This window comes from Pteropus medius, unplaced genomic scaffold (genome assembly GCF_902729225.1).
Source record: "Pteropus medius unplaced genomic scaffold, Ma_sr-lr_union100, whole genome shotgun sequence".
Classification (NCBI taxonomy): domain Eukaryota; kingdom Metazoa; phylum Chordata; class Mammalia; order Chiroptera; family Pteropodidae; genus Pteropus; species Pteropus medius.
In genome coordinates this window covers 7649344-7660240 of record NW_024351729.1, presented here as the reverse complement: position 1 = coordinate 7660240, position 10897 = coordinate 7649344, and the positions used below count along the sequence as shown (strand labels likewise).

The 10897-nt window shown below is 33.1% G+C and overlaps 1 pseudogene; it reads left to right on the top strand.

Annotated features, from left to right (window-relative positions):
• The first annotated feature begins 6324 nt into the window (after positions 1-6324).
• On the top strand, positions 6325-6442 carry LOC120587793 (uncharacterized; annotated as a pseudogene).
• Positions 6443-10897: the final 4455 nt, after the last annotated feature.

Sequence of the window (10897 nt, the reverse complement as noted above, 5' to 3'; positions counted from 1 at the left end):
AATGCAATAATTAATTGCCTATTGTGTGCTTAATAATGCTAAATTTTACTTTTTTTAGTAAACCAATAAATTAGACTACAGCATTTATTGAATACTAACCATATTTCATGTACTGAGCTACATACAAAATTAAGTAGGACAAAGCTCTTGCAAAGTGCTTGTATTCTAGTATTTGAGACTGAAAAACTAAACAAGTAATTATAATATCATATAATAATAGTGGCCAACATTTCAATGGTTATGTGGAATCAAGTAGTATTCAAATACTTTTCCTATATTAACTTGCTATTCTTCAGAAGCACAAGTGTAATGTGTCGATCTGGATTCTTGAATGCAAGCAACAGAAACTAACTTTAACTACTTTAGGGGAAAGAGAATCTATTAGAAGACTTTGTGGAGCTCACAAAATGAAGAGGAAACTGGAAGATTGGCTATAAAATGAACAGAACCCAAAGATGCTCCAAAGAACCAAAAAAAAGGAAGCAACTCAGCTTACGGTTGGAACTTCTAGTCAGGGTGCCATCACTACAGCCCTCATCTCTGCCTCTGCTGCCATTGTAAAAACCTCTAAGTATGCCCTAGACCTTGCCATTTCCTCAAGACTTGATCTTCCCAAAGAAGGTTTCTAATTGGCCAAAACTGACATTCAGTCACCCCCTGGCAGAACTAGGGAGGAGGAAAGACAGAATCCAGTCCCTTGGATGAAAAGTTCAGCGTCACCCCCATACTACTTACAGTTGTGGACATGCAATTACCTAAAAGTGGGGGAAAAGTACTTCGAGAAATAGTAGAGATTCTGGGCAGCCAAAAATCAACAAAATTAGTGTCCATGTAGATAAGACAAGGCCTAGATTTATTGTTTCGAAAATAGAAAAATAAAAATGTTTTAAAATACATTAAAGTTAAATATTTTCCAAACTTGAATTTAAATCACTGTTTAAAAAATTTGAATTTAACTGCTATTTAAGGATACACCTAAATTATTTCTCTCCATCCAAACTTTTAATAACTATCTGCTGATCTATAAAGAATAAAATCAATTCAGAATCCTTTAATAAAATTTATTCATTCATTTAATGAACATTTGTCCGAAGTCACTTTTGAGGTCGACAGCTATCGTATACAAAATGATATATAAGTACAGACTTCTGAAGTCTTTCAGGTTCAAGAGTTTAAAAGCAAATTTAATCATAACATAAGTTATGTTCTCTATTCCCTTTCATAGTAATAATGCTTTGCATTTAAATAACATCTTTTAACTAAGAATATTTTACTGCCCCTAATCCTTACAATATACCTCTATGCCCTAGACTGAAAGTATTATTCTTTTCACTTTAGAAAATTAAGTCACTTCTCTAAAGTCACACTAGATATTTAGAGCAGGAATTACCAGATCATTTTTGTTTATTTTTGAAAGATACTATTTTTCAAAGTCTAACTTTCTTTCCAACACTCTTACTGCTTTAGTAGAGTTATAGATGAGAATAATAGATAACCTATGTTCCAGGATTTCTTCATTCAAATTTTATAGTATCTGAAAATATTGGGTGACAAAGTGCAAAGTGACAGTGAGTCAAAACCTGAAGTGTTTATAGAACTAATTTTTTTACTGGTAATAGCAAAGACTGAGCGGAAGGAAAGACTAAACCACACCTATAAATGGCAGATGAATCAGGCTGTGGCTCCAGTATTTTCTTCTTCTTTTCTATCTTTCTACAGGATATGGACTACCACAACAAAAATAATTAGTGGCAATCTACAGCCACCACTCATAGAGCTGATGAGAACAAACTGGTTATGTTAGGGTCATTTATTTCACACAGAAAAGCCTGTCTTGAGCAAGGTAACAACATTTTTTGAGTCAAAGGTCATTTGTCACAAGGAAGGACTACTAGATTATTGTAAAGATTAAATGAGATAATCTGTGTGAAAATGCTTTGTAAATTCTAAGAGAGTATTCAGATGTGTGGCAGACCCTTGATACGTATGATATAATATCTGAGGGACAAGTTCACATGCTTTTTAATAAGTAACTGAGAAATACAATGATGAAGATTGAAAACAGGTATTTCTAAAAAAACATTCAGTCTGGCTAACATTTTCCCTTGGTAAAAAGAATTCCCTCCACTTTTGTAATGCTGCTGCTGACATTAGAATAGCTTTTAAAAAATAACATACATATATATGTGTGTCTGTACATACACGCACACACATGTGCACACATGCACATGTGCACACACAAACACACACACACACACACGTTGGAGAAACCAGCAAGAAGAGGGTTAGTCCATGAGTTTGTTGAAAACCCTGAGCTCTAACCTTGTACTGCTTCTTATTCCTGACTATGCCTCGTCCTGACTCGTCTCGACGGTTTGGTGCTCACAACCTGGTCACTAATGTTTCTTCCCAGGGAAGTGTGGAATATTGAATATATTAAGAACTTTTCCTCTCTCAGAGAACACATATGCACATCAGTGTGGTCATCGCCAATGATAAGCCCAAACGATGAAGTAACAATGGCAGAATTTCTGGCCTCAGACCAGGGAGGAAGAAAAAGATCGTATGAGCATCAGAGCCCTCCTGAGAAGCCTGAAACTAAACTCCTCAGGTCATCACCTAGTTGAAATAAATTGAGGCTGAACAAAAAATAAATAAATTCTAGGAACAATCTCATATTGTCAAGATCCAAATAGTGACAAGCATCTGATTTGCAATTATCAGAAGCCAGTGTGACTGCAGCTGGTTTGGTATTGACTTCACCGACCAGAGTTCAAGTCCCTGCCTTAGAGGACTAGGGATACAGTGGCGGCGGTTGACTCCTGGTTTCCTTTTATGTATCTCACGCTCTCTCACAAGATGCATCATAAAAAGATCAAAGGCAAAAGAAAGGTAAGTACCAAAGCCTTGAAGATTGCCCCTATTTCTTTCAGAATCTTTCTGACATTCTTGAGATTTGGGAACAAAAGAACATATTCATTTGCACTACTGGGTTATTTGTAAAATGTTCAGTAGGAAATACAAGAAAAATTGTATCCATTCAACAAATATGAATGTGCTACTTACTAGGTGTCAGACACTATTCTAGGTAGGCATTTAATTTTAAAAGTAAATGTGAGCTAGAAACAAGATTGATTAGAGTGGAAATATTAAAAGTACTTTTTAATTGGATCAGTAGATAAAAATCGAGAAACACTTTGAAATAAAACAGTATCATTATATGTTCTATCTAACAAACCCTTCTAGGTTATCTCTGCCTTTCATTTTATTTGAGCTATTTTTATATCTCTGTGAGTCGTAGAAATTTAATAATACAACAAATTTTTCTGGTTCATAGAATTGTAAATGTTATGATCTATAGAATGCAATCGATTATTGCCCCATAAATATTGACCAGTTCTGCATCTATTTGCCAACTCATTTCAGCATTCTTTATCTGCCTCTATGTGTGTGAATGCAAATTTGAATTCTCCTTTGAGTAGGTTATAACATCTTACTGCTTCTCTCATTAATTAATGAATAAATAAAATATTTAAGCTCATGCGTATTTTGTTTATATGAGGATCAAAATTATACATTTTTTAAAATATATTAACAGTTTTGAATAAATGTTCATTATGGGACCACCTACCTCAAAAGAATACATTTAGAAAAAAATAGTAAATTAATTCTAAAGCTCTTCGAGTGCAAAGCTTTAAATGCTGGGAAATGCTATCTTTTTAATACAATTGTGGTATTTTAAGGCACATTTCATAAGGCCTCAAAGTGCCCTCACATTACTGATCCCATAAAAGGAACAGAACTGAGATGTTGGCGGGGGGGAGAATATAAGATCCCTCCTTAGTTTTTGCTTTAAAGAAATAATAAACTGCATTGTTGTAACTCAGTGTAAGTAGATTCGAGTAAGGCAATAGAGATGGATGCCAGAAGCTACTCATATCGTTCTTTAAAATGGAAATTTACCGTCTGCTGCATCACATGGACAAAATACAGAACTATTTTTCACAGCTTGTTCACTGAACAGATTATTGTAGAAAAAAAAAACTTTTACATTTTCTGCAGATTCCCAAATCTCAGTCAAAAAACTCTTGGCAATTTTTAGCAGTGAAACAGATTTCACTTTCAGATTGAGATACTCCATTTAGCAGTAGTCAGATGATCTTCCAAATAAATATAGACTCGTTTCACTCTTGATTTTATTTTAAAAAAAAATGTTTTCATGAGGTGTCTTGGAGGAAACTTGCACTTATTTGGTTTTCCCAAGCTAAAGCAAAGAAAAACTCGAAGGTCTAAAAATCAGAGTTAAATAAAAAAGGAATGTTAAACTGAACATGTTATTACAAATGATGCATGTTTATCACAGTGCCAATAAATAAATAACCCTATAAAATTTTAGAATTAGTTGCAAAGATGCTCCAGACTTTTCTGCCCTAAATCTCGGCTCCCCAAAATATTACTAAACAGAAGTGCATGTGTTCAGTACAATATAACAGACAGCAATATGTTGAGATACTTTTCACAAAGAGGTCTCTGGGCCACTTTTCTCTTTCTAGATTAGCTTTATCACTTAGGTGTAAAGCACTTAGGAATTTACTCCCAGGATCATGTTTTCCTTATCTACCAGCGTTCAATGACACAGAAAATGATGGAGTGTGTCAAATTTAATAGAAACTTAAACCCATGAGGAAATACTAAAAGGAGAATAACAATCTTCATATAATCTTCTACTAAGAACCCAGGTCTATAGACTCTCTGCCTCTTCCCCAAATTCCTATACTAAATTTTCCTCATGCTTTATATATCTATGAAAGGAAATTATATAAAGTAAATCATGAATAAAAGCCAGAAATACTGATTCTGTCTTACTCTTTTATTTATAAAAACATATATTGTATATGTGAAGACCACAGGCAGCCCATTTAATTTCGCAAATTTTTTTTTATTTTTAAGATTTTTATAGATTTCTTAAAGTTTATCCCAGTGACATTAAAGATCATTCCAATCATAGTAGAGCAACCTGAATTTAAAGCAGAAACTTTATCAAGTAGAGAAAATCAGAAATAGCTCATGCTATTAAAAACATTTTATTCCTCTTCTAATGACAATTATATTATCTGGGAAGGATTCACTGCATTCAATCCCAAAAGCCACATTCCTATGGTTAATTTGACATATGGAAATAGGTTTGTTTTTGAATCCACTATAAATTATTATGAAGCATCAAAGAAAAAAGCTATTTTTTCACATCTTAATTATGATTCTATAAGTATTTGGATAATATGAAAGGATAAAATTATTATTTCATAAGGATATCTTAATAAAAAAACTAATATAAAATGTGTGAAAATCTGAATAAAGCTACTATGTCATGATGATGAAGTTAAAATTTTCATATGATAAAAACTAAGTCGTTTGGTTCCAAGGGACAACTGTATGAGACAAAGTTGCTGTGTTTTTGGATTTAAGTGTTGATTTAGTTTATTGGTTTAGTTTATAATTGCATAATGGGGATGGTAGAGCAGAGAGAAATATGTTAAAGCTTTATGTTCAGGAATTTTTCTATCTGAAAAAGTATTTGAAATCAATCTAAAGATTTTTTTGAAATTACAATACAAACAAATGGAAAAATAAGACCTAATTTACAAAAATGTTGTCACCACCAAATAATAGCTTTTTCTTTTCTTTCATAAAATTAATCAAACTCCTGTACCTGCTTTTAAAGGACTCATTAGAATAAAGTGTTTTCTGACCCTCAGACTAATGAAAGTTTAGACAACTAAGGAAAATAACTTGGGAAGACGAGGAAAGTTAAACACTGATTTCCCCCGCTGCATACAGCCTATCAGCAGCCCCATAGTATGTGGCCAGGAATGAGCAAGTGACTTCAGGACTGAGAGAAGGACTAGAGCAGCTGCAGAGAAGAGGGAGGGACAGTCAGAGGCACTGCTCCTAATTGTCGTAAGCATGAACATGTTTCAGCAACAAAATTTTAAAAACATAAGAATTATAAATTGAAATTTCTAAAATTTAACCTCAAATTCTGATTTTTTTTTTCTTATGCTAAACACAAGACGACAGGCCCAAAATGGAGCCGCTTGTGCTAAGCCTCCGGTCACCAAACCGAGACTTAGTTACAGTTTTCACTCTCCCAGAGTGGAATTGTAAACCAGGCACTCAGGAACTGCCTGATCAGCAATAGCTAGGTAATCTGTCTGATAAACCACCCTCTATAAGGAAAGTAACTTGGCACTAACCAATTAGCTTTTTTGCCTAATGTGTCTCCCTTGTTTCTGCTCCCTTGTGCCTATAAGATCTCTTACCTTGGTGTATGGCCATGCCACCCTAAACATGCCGATCTCATCTGATCTCAGAAGCTAAGCAGAGTTGGGCCTGGTTAGTACTTGGATGGGAGACCACCTAGGAATACCAGGTGCTATAGCCATAATAAAAATAAAAATAAAAATAAAAATCTCTTGCCTTGTATAGCTCTTCCCAGGTCCTTTCTATCTGCTAGTTTGAATGCTGACTGATTCATGAATTGTCAAATAAAGCCAATAAGATCTTTAAAATTTACTCAGTTGAATTTTGCTTTTTAACATTTATAAGAGCTACCCGTGAGTCTAAAACTCAGGAGTAACACTAATCTAAGTAATAGTCATACTAATAACAATAATAGCTTTTTCTAAAAATAAAAGATTTAATTTTTATATTTAATTTTTGACTTAGCATTCTGTGGAAATATACTTTGATACTGCCTACTAAGCCCATACTGCTAAAGCTCGCTACTCAGTCTAGAGAACCCAGACTTGTGCATAGTTCAAGGCCATCCTTCTCATTGGTCAGGACCCCTACCTTCCTGATTGTTAAGTTTTTTAAGGTCTTTAAGTTTTTAGATCTCACCCTGGCATGGCACCTTTATTAGACAGCCGAATCTTTGTTAGACCTTTGTTAGACCATCTTGCATTGGAGAGCCAGTGAAATACTAAGAATTTTAGTCCAAAGGAAGAGAATTAGGAAGATAATAATGAGGCATGGATCCACTGATGGCTAGCTGCCTGCCAGACACCAATAGCCAATAATATAACACCACAGGTCTTAAGAGTTTAAACTACCAGATACAGGAGTCAATTGAGATTTTCCTAAACAACGAATGTCTTCACAACAGGATCATAACTGTGAGATTGAAAAAGGTTTTTTTGTTGTTGTTGTTGTTTTTTATAGTAGCTATAGCTGATTATTTAATTTTAAAGAGGACTAAACGCAAAGAGGGTTGAAGTTATTGCCAAGAGGGGTTAAGGTGGTGAATTAGTCATCAAATAATTTCTATTACATGGACCTTTTGCCTTGCTCACTTTTTTCTTTCCTCAGCCCGCAACTTCCTCCTTACGTTCTCGTCTAGGCACTCAGTCTCTCTGGCACTTCCCTGACCTAACAACTTGGGTTTATATTTCCTCAAACTCATTTTGAGCCATTTTAATTTTTATGATTAAAAAAACAAAACATTTCATTCATTTTCTTGACGTTCTAATAACGTGCATACTGGTTTTTAGTTAATACAAAATATAGCGTTCGAGAGGTAAAAATCCACTTGATCCTAAACAGGACACCTGTGGTAAATCTGCTATACAAAGATAGCCCACATTTCTCACTCTCTCACTTTCTCTTTCCCTCTCTTCCCATTTTGTATCCTTGGCCCTCTTTTTGGTAGTGAGGAGGGAAGAAATAATTTACTTACTTTGGTATCACTGTTGTTTGGTGAGTAATATCTTCTCAGCATTTATGTTTTTGTGGCAATACCTATAAAGTTCATCAATTCTATTGCTCTCAAAAGTCATTTTACTCTTCATTCTCTAAATGATGTTTAATTGATTCCTTTGTACATACTAAAATGCATTTTCTAAAGTACATACCGAAATGCATTTTCTAAATCATTTTACAAAGCTGGGCATATAACACAGTAAGGTAATAGAATATCAATCAACTGAAAAATATGAGCAGCACTTTTTAAATAAAAAGAAAAATTAAATGGCATTTTATTTACAATTTCAAAAGTTATGGTCAGGACCCAAGAGATCATTTAACCCTAAATCCTCATTTTACATGTAAGGAAATTAAGACACAGAGAACTTGGTCAGATCAAAAATTAGATCTCAGGACTTCTAAAATATATTTCAATACTCTGGCTAGTAGACTTGTGGCTTATTTTCATCTGAAAGTTTCATTTTACATTATCTCCCCAAATTAAGAAGTAAACATTATCATGTTGAATCTGCACTTACTTCGTTTTGTAAGGACTTCCTTATGAAATTCCTGACACCATAAAAAAAATAAATAAAACTTTCCAAAATTATTATGCATTTGTTTTATGGCCCAACTGTTCAGGAGGGCAGTATAATATATTATCATCCACTGGTAAGAATATTTATACTCACTAACTATGACCAGCCTCTTATAGGTTGATAATTTACAAGAATTTGGGTGTAAATGTGTATTTATTTGGCTATTTAGATTTTTTATGGTCTCTTGTACTCCAAAGAATTTTTCACATGAGTTTTTATCCCATAGATGAAAGTTACGCTCACCATTCAAAGGCAGACTCACCACTGACCCATCTAACTAAATCTCAATTCTTCCGCAGGGTTAAAACAGCCTCTTTTTTGAGCCACAAGTTTTAGCTTTTAATTCATAGCCTTAGTAGCTATTGAGCACTTGAGCGCCACCTTTATTGCATCTTGCTCACAAGCAATGTTAGATTGTAAAATAAATATTTTAGTAAGCAAAGCAAAAATAATCGAACATCTATCTGAAACTCTAAGGGGAAAAAATTTTAAGCTAAACATCAGTTGCGTCGCCACGTAAAGTTTACAGCAGTGTGAGCTTCTGGCTTCCTGAGCAACCTGGGTTTTTGCCAGATATGCATTTGGAAGGGGGTCTTAGGTCATTCATTGATATCAATTCTATCAAAATCAGCAGAGATAAAAGCATGGAATATCTTAATATCCCTGATTTTTCTTAAAAGCTTCCCTCAATTCCTTGACTGAATGTCCTGTTCTTAACAGATCCTGGTGTTACCAGTGGTTCAGATTCTGTAACCTGGCCTTTTTAATTAACCTGGGTACTGAAACCCATTCTGTCCGTGAAGACAGGCTTATCTTACATTGGCACAACAAATAACAAAAAAAAAAAATTAGTAACTAAGCTTTAGAAAAAATATTCTTTTGCCAGAATTAACTCATTTGTATGCAATTTACTCTTAACTCCATTTAAAAAGTCAGAAATATCAATACACACATACAAAAAAGGGTTATGAACATTATAAAGTAAGAAAATTGAGCAGTGAATAATTATCTATTGATTATTAAACTTTCCTTTCCGTAATCAGTCAGTGACTCGGAGCCCGAATTTACTGGCTACAAGGGGAGGTTTAACAGTGTGATAAAAACATATTATATAAAATCTCTGTATCAAATAAACAAAAAATACCATTCCTTCTTGTCTGTGGTTGAGAAGTCCACTTTATGAAATCAAGAAGATTATTTAGTTTTTCATTCAGAGAAAACCTGAATGTTTACACACTGTACTATGATTTAACAATTAAGGTAAAAAAAAATGTTTTCCTCCTGTATTTGTCAGTAAATTCTGAAGTTCAACCTTATTACCTTTTCAAAGGCCAATATTCTGCTCTTTATTCATTTTGCCATTCTATTCCACAGCTCTTATTAAGCTAAACTTTTCTCTTTTAAAGTGCCTTCTTCTGTTTATCTACCACCCAGGCTGCAGACGAACTTTCCATGAATTTACAATTGTAAAGAATTCCATTTACCAAAAAGCAAGAAACAAGTCATCTTTAATGCATTGGGCTTTTTACAATTATACAGCACATTATTTTACTTTTAGAAAAAAAGAAAATAATAATATCTTAACATTCACATTATTCCGTGCAATAAAAGGAACTCATAACTTTTCCTCATATTCAACCAAGTTTTCTATTAGAATTTCTTCCTGGCTATTTAAATATGTTTAAACTAATGGTTTTCTGTAATTTGTCTTTTTTCTTTGGAAACATACCGTGCCATTGTCAGTTTTCAAAAAGAAGCAATTTTCTGACTTTTGAGATTGAGTAGGTCAAGGAAAAATTACTACTGTTGAAAACCCATAATTAAATAGAAAATGCAGCTGCACTTATGAGAAACTAAAATTAAGTTTATTCTATTAATACTTGATTCTAAAATGCTGTTTAAATTTTTGGTTAAGGTTCATTTAGAGCCATGCCTTATCCAAACTCTATCCTGGGTGATTACTTTTAATAAGTAACATGTAGGAATATAATAGTTATATTCTTTTGGACAGATATTTTTGATCACTTTCCTTTCTACCTTAAAATACAATTCTCAGAAGTATTCTCAAATGAACTAATGAAATATTTTTGTCAATTTGCATTTATTTTTATTATGATTATTCAGAATAAATATATGTTCTCCCAAATATTAAAATTGTAGGTTCAAGAAATATATTTTAAGCACTAACCTTTATAAGTGCTCTACATAAAAGTTAGCGATTTAGAAAATAAAATAATCTAAGCTTTCTTTTTTGATTGATTTTTATTAATTTTTCTAAAGTGGTATATACCACTTTATTTCATTAAACAATACTCATAAAGGAGGATTTACTAAGAATACAAGATGATTGTTGAATTTATGAGACCACCAGATCTATTTCTTGATTACAGCTCCTGTATGAACAATTCATCAAATTAGGTTACATTTAAAGAGTTAAAATATTTTGTATAAACAGAGCCTAATAAATAAATACAACCATTTAGAACAATTTAAAAAGTCATAATATTTGTCATTGCTTAATTTTAATGGTGCATTTTAACAAATCAAGATAAACACCC